Below are 7,200 nucleotides of genomic sequence, written 5' to 3' on the forward strand. Positions count from 1 at the left end.
TTTTAATTTGACATTTTAGTCATAGAGGACAATTATAATGTATTAAGACATATACGGCTTATTAGCCAAGGATCCTTTTGAGCTTCATCATGGGTGAGCTCGATAAAAAACAACAAACATACAGTAAGCAACATTAAAACTAAAACAACATATTAATTAATAATAATAATAATAATAAGACTCAATTAAGCAGAGTATATTTGATCCAATCAGCCAAACACACATATAAATACATAAATCATATGATGATGATCAATCAAAGTGGAAAGGAGTGTCTGTGGCATTATGACTCTTCATGATACAGTTGCACTGTTTCACCACAAGATGGCAGCGCTCTGAAGACCCTATGTTTGATTTCTCACATGGTTTGTGCCAGATAGGCCGTGTGGTGACCCACCAAAAAGTGCCTAGAAGATCGACTTTTTCAATGCATTTTTGCATAGACAATACTCTTGTGGACTTTGTGTTAAAAGGTCTCCGCACAAAATCCTGCAGTATTTTTTTCACAAGCCAGAAATGTATATAAAAGTGAATAACCAAAAATCTTGTGCTGCTATGTTTGCTTGTAAAATGTGTTATATTGTTTTTGGCAACACAAAATCTTTCTCAAATGTCATAAATACATGTACCTAACACCTGAAACAAGTATTGGTGCCTTAGTGCCATGGTTCTCAAAGTGGGGTCCGGGGACCCCCAGGGGTCCTTGAGTGGGTTCCAGGGGGTACCCAGATAAATGTTGGATAGTTAGTAACCAAATGGACCCGTATGTTGCTGTAACTCTGAGAGTGTACAAATGGAACCAAATGGACCCCCCCCATTTGTACATTCTCAGAGTTATGGTGGTCCGTGGTCTAATGCAGGGGTTCCCAAAGTGGGGTCCGGGGACCCCCAGGGCCCTACATACATCAGCTATTTTCCAAAAATCTTGATATTCTTTGAAAATGTTTGAATATTTTTTACATTTTTAACACCACATCTGGAACTCTTTTCAGATGGGGGTCCGTGACCAAAAAGTTTGAGAACCACTGCCTTAGTGTACTCATGTTTGAATTTTGTTCGTGAATTGCAGAAAGAAAACGCTTCTACTGAAGTGATCGGCCAACATGGATCGGCGCCCAGCACAATGAAACATACACATAGTACATTTAGCTAAAAGCTTATATATTTCATACATAGAAAATGTCACAACCTACTGTGTAATGAAAGGTAGAGAGAAAAAAAGCAGCACTCCTTGGCCCAAAATGGCTGAAAATCAATCAAAATGCTACCACGCCCCCTAGATTGGAATAATGCTTAAAATGGACTAGACTAAAATAAATACACTAAAGCTCCAAATTATTACAACATATTGTACAAATATGTATTAAAATACCACAGTGTGTCACAGCATGTGTCATTTGTACATCAACCCCCCCCCCCCCCCCCCATATAATATACTTTTCAGCATAAAGGTTTTTGTTTCCCAGGACTGTTAAAGACACACATGGTATTTGAGTTACCTTTGAAGCATCAAGATCCTCATGCTTCTTCACTGTGTTTACCAACATCCTTCGTAGCTGGTTTATTTTCAGCACCTCTTGGTCAACTATAAGCCTTTGACGGATGACTCTCTCACAGAAGATCTTGTAGCGGTCAGCGAAGGGTGGTTCATTTCTGAAACATACAGGGACACACATATTATAGGTGCAGTAAGGTTACATTCACATAATCCTGGCATATGTTTTCATGATACAATAGGCATGTCACTCAGTACTCTATGGGTATAGAGCACCGAAGTCTGACGTAATTTACACATCCTAGGTTTGTCTCCCTGACAATATGGCCGAGACAGTTTGTTTATTTTTTGGACCACAATTCTTATATGAGACGATTATATGATGACCCGATGTTATTCTCCATAGAGAAATGACTTTACGGACCTGGGGACGAACGAGTGAAGTCAGGACTTCTGTACTCTATAAGTAACACCGTCTCCGCCATACATGGCGGCTGCCAATTATAGCAGAGATAGCACAATACTTTGCCAACCTTTTTGCCTCCTTTTTTGGGCATCCCAAGTTGTTGAAACCCTCTAACAGCCAGTATGTGGACAGGCTATATGTCCCATAGCCTGCCAAATATAAAAACAAATAGTCTGCACCTAATAGCCCAGCTCTGAGGGGGTATGTATGTAGGAGTGGTTGGTATTTAATGACCTAGGTCATAAAGGCTACATTCTCATTGAGGTTTGCCACCGTTTTGCCATAATTATAAAAAAAAACATACTTGTGTGTGTGTGTGTGTGTGTGTGTGTGTGTGTGTGTGTGTGTGTGTGTGTGTGTGTGTGTATATATATATATATATATATATATATATATGGGGATGATAAATACAGTAATAGCACCCATACAATCATACAAAATGACTAATTAATATTTGACAGTCCAATATTGACATGCATGTTTTGTTAACAATCTCTTACTTGGCCATATTGCCAATTATCTTATGGCAGGGGTCTTCAACAGGGGGTCCGGGACCCCTAGGGGGTCCTCAGAGTTACTACAGGGGGTCCGCCAAATCTTTGTGTGATATGATTTATTTTTTACCTTAACCACTTGAACCCTAGCATCCCTTTTCTGAGGAGAACTTTAGCCAAAAATAGCAGATCTACAAGCTCACAACGCCTCGCCCTGCGAGGCGTTGTGGGCTTGTAGATCGGCTATTTTTGGCAAAGAGGTATAGGTGTAGAGGGAAAAAAGAGCAGACCAACAAAAAAGGATCTGAAACACAATGTTATACAATATAGAGGGGGTCCCTGCTTCATCTCTCTCTCAGCTAGGGGGTCCTTGGCCTGAAAACGTTGAAGACCCCTGGCTTATGGGCTTTATCAGCACTGGTGAGATGCAGTGGTGGACAACAACAAAGTACATTTACTCAAGTAGGCTACTGTACTTAAGTAGAATTTTGAGGTCGTTTTACTTTCACAACGCAACGTGTTGTGAGCTTGTAGATCTGCTATTTTCAATTGATTTCTTTTTTCATGTGATAACATAAAAAATGATTTCAGTCTCATGTTAAAATGTGTCTCCCCCCCAAATGAATCTATTGAAAATAGCAGATCTACAAGCTCACAACGCGTTGTGATACGTTGTGAGCTTGTAGATCTGCTATTTTCTTTTTTTTATTTATTATTTATTATTAAACATCTATTTTCATCTAAAATGAAAATAGATAAAACACATAACATCTGTGTGTGTGTGTGTGTGTGTGTGCGTGCGTGTGTGTGCGTGCGTGTGTGTGTGCGTGCGTGCGTGCGTGCGTGCGTGCGTGTGTGTGTGTGTGCGTGCGTGCGTGTGTTTGAGAGTTGATCCTTCTGCTGTTTTCCTCTCACATTAATAACATTAAAGTATTTTTGTCAATACAACGCTGGTAGAATGTTGCGTGAAACCCAGCGTCCTCACGAGGCTTGTAAAAACCCATATCCACACAATGTGGACGTTTATGACGTTGACGCACGCGTGCTGTAGTAGCCCTGAAACATTCAACCTGGTGTGTACTTTCTCCATTAACGGGCCATACATCTACATAAACGTTCATATTTCACATTTGAAGTGCTTACCCCATGGCCATGAATGTCATAATTATGTACGGGCCCAGAGAAGTACCTGTATCTTCCGTATTGTTCAATAAAAAGCATGTTAATCCAATCGGTGGCCATTTTCACCAAATCCTTTCAACTACGCGACCCTATCGGTTGGGAGGTGTATTGCACGCTGATACATTATAAATCTATGAGAAAATGGCCACCGATCGGTTAAGAATACTCTTTATTGAACAATACGGAATATACGGGTATTTCTGCAGAACCGTACAGAATTGTGACATCAATGGTCATGCGGTAAGCACTTTATATTTGAAATAGGAACGTTTATGTAGATGTACGGGCCGTAAATGGAAAAGTGCAAACACCTGGTTGAAGTTCGGTCGGGACAGACGACCGTCGTGTATCCATGGCTTGTTGTACATGTATCCCATCATGTCCGTGTAAACTCCTGAACCTCTTCTTTCTGGACAGACATTAGATTCATATAGCATCGTTTCGAGTCCTTTTGACGTGCTTTTGAAGGACACAAATATGTATTAAAATACCACAGTGTGTCACAGCATGTGTCATTTGTACATCAACCCCCCCCCCCCCCCCCCCCCCCCCAATATAATATACTTTTCAGCATAAAGGTTTTTGTTTCCCAGGACTGTTAAAGACACACATGGTATTTGAGTTACCTTTGAAGCATCAAGATCCTCATGCTTCTTCACTGTGTTTACCAACATCCTTCGTAGCTGGTTTATTTTCAGCACCTCTTGGTCAACTATAAGCCTTTGACGGATGACTCTCTCACAGAAGATCTTGTAGCGGTCAGCGAAGGGTGGTTCATTTCTGAAACATACAGGGACACACATATTATAGGTGCAGTAAGGTTACATTCACATAATCCTGGCATATGTTTTCATGATACAATAGGCATGTCACTCAGTACTCTATGGGTATAGAGCACCGAAGTCTGACGTAATTTACACATCCTAGGTTTGTCTCCCTGACAATATGGCCGAGACAGTTTGTTTATTTTTTGGACCACAATTCTTATATGAGACGATTATATGATGACCCGATGTTATTCTCCATAGAGAAATGACTTTACGGACCTGGGGACGAACGAGTGAAGTCAGGACTTCTGTACTCTATAAGTAACACCGTCTCCGCCATACATGGCGGCTGCCAATTATAGCAGAGATAGCACAATACTTTGCCAACCTTTTTGCCTCCTTTTTTGGGCATCCCAAGTTGTTGACACCCTCTAACAGCCAGTATGTGGACAGGCTATATGTCCCATAGCCTGCCAAATATAAAAACAAATAGTCTGCACCTAATAGCCCAGCTCTGAGGGGGTATGTATGTAGGAGTGGTTGGTATTTAATGACCTAGGTCATAAAGGCTTCCTCTAGGCTAGAGTCAAAAGGTGCAGGGTATCTCTAATAATACAGACACTTCCCTGGACTCTTTATCAATCACAACAACTGGTGTATTAGCTGTTAACGATGTAAAGATGTCTGAGTTATCACAGAGATGGAACATGGATGAAATGACACAAGAATGTTTGTACATTCTCACAGAGGTTTGCCACTGTTTTGCCATAATTATAAAAAAAAAACATACGTGTGTGTGTGTGTGTGTGTGTGTGTGTGTGTGTGTGTGTGTGTGTGTGTGTGTGTGTGTATATATATATATATATATATATATATATATATATGAGGATGAGGATGATAAATACAGTAATAGCATCCATACAATCATAAAATTACAAATTAATATTTGACAGTCCAATATTGACATTCATGTTTTGTTAACAATCTCTTACTTGGCCATAGCCTATTGCCAATTAGCTTATGGCAGGGGTCTTCAACAGGGGGTCCGGGACCCCTAGGGGGTCCTCAGAGTTACTACAGGGGGTCCGCCAAATCTTTGTGTGATATGATTTCTTTTTTACCTTAACCACTTGAACCCTAGCATCCCTTTTTTTCTGAGGAGAACTTTAGCCAAAAATAGCAGATCTACAAGCTCACAACGCCTCGCGCTGCGAGGCGTTGTGAGCTTGTAGATTGGCTATTTTTGGCAAAGAGGTATAGGTGTAGAGGGAAAAAAGAGCAGACCAACAAAAAAGGATCTGAAACACAATGTTATACAATATAGAGGGGGTCCCTGCTTCATCTCTCTCTCAGCTAGGGGGTCCTTGGCCTGAAAACGTTGAAGACCCCTGGCTTATGGGCTTTATCAGCACTGGTGAGATGCAGTGGTGGACAACAACAAAGTACATTTACTCAAGTAGGCTACTGTACTTAAGTAGAATTTTGAGGTCGTTTTACTTTCACAACGCAACGTGTTGTGAGCTTGTAGATCTGCTATTTTCAATTGATTTCTTTCTTCATGTGATAACATAAAAAATGATTTCAGTCTCATGTTAAAATGTGTCTCCCCCCAAATAAATATGTTCAAAATAGCAGATCTACAAGCTCACAACGCGTCGTTGTGAACTTGTAGATCTGCTATTTTCAATAGATGTTTTCATCTGATAACATCTACCTGTACTGTGTGTGTGTGTGTGTGTGTGTGTGTGTGTGTGTGTGTGTGTGTGTGTGTGTGTGTGTGTATGCGCGTGCGTGAGGCTCACCTGCTGACGTTTCTGTTTGAGAGAGTTGATCTTTCTGCTGTTTTCCTCTCACATTAATCACATTAAAGTATTTTTGTCAATAAAACGCTGGTAGAATGTTGCGTGAAACCCAGCGTCCTCACGAGGCTTGTAAAAACCCATATCCACACAATGTGGACGTTTATAACGTTGACGCACGTGCTGTAGTAGCCCTGAAACATTCAACCTGGTGTTTGCACTTTCTCCATTAACGGCCCCCCATACATCTACATAAACGTTCATATTTCACATTTAAAGTGCTTACCCCATGGCCATGAATGTCATAATTATGTACGGGCCCAGAAAAGTACCTGTATCTTCCGTATTGTTCAATAAAAAGCATGTTAATCCGATCGGTGGCCATTTTCACCACATCCTTTCAACTACGCGACCCTATCGGTTGGGAGGTGTCTTGCACTCTGATACATTACAAATCTATGAGAGAATGGCCACCGATCGGTTAAGAATACTCTTTATTGAACAATACGGAATATACGGGTATTTATGCGGGACCGTACAGAATTGTAACATCAGTGGCCATGCGGTCAGCACTTTATATTTGAAATAGGAACATTTATGTAGATGTACATAAATGGAAAGGTGCAAACACCTGGTTGAAGTTCGGTCGGGACAGACGACCGTCGTGTATCCATGGCTTGTTGTACATGTATCCCATCATGTCCGTGTAAACTCCTGAACCTCTTCTTTCTGGACAGACATTAGATTCATATAGCATCGTTTCGAGTCCTTTTGACGTGCTTTTGAAGGACATTTGCTTTGTTTTTGATTTCTTTACTTCGGACGTTACCGTTGCCATGGCTGTGTTGCAGGAAACGGTGGGAATAAAGAGGCGACCCCATTGGTTCTAACGGCGATCACGTGCCAAAAGTCGAACCACCCTTTTGAGTATTACTGCGCCTAGTAAGAAAATAGTACCGACTTTAAACACTGATTATAAAAATACTGAACACAATCA

Source organism: Gymnoscopelus microlampas, assembly GCF_963454915.1.
Source record: "Gymnoscopelus microlampas genome assembly, chromosome: 3".
Classification (NCBI taxonomy): domain Eukaryota; kingdom Metazoa; phylum Chordata; class Actinopteri; order Myctophiformes; family Myctophidae; genus Gymnoscopelus; species Gymnoscopelus microlampas.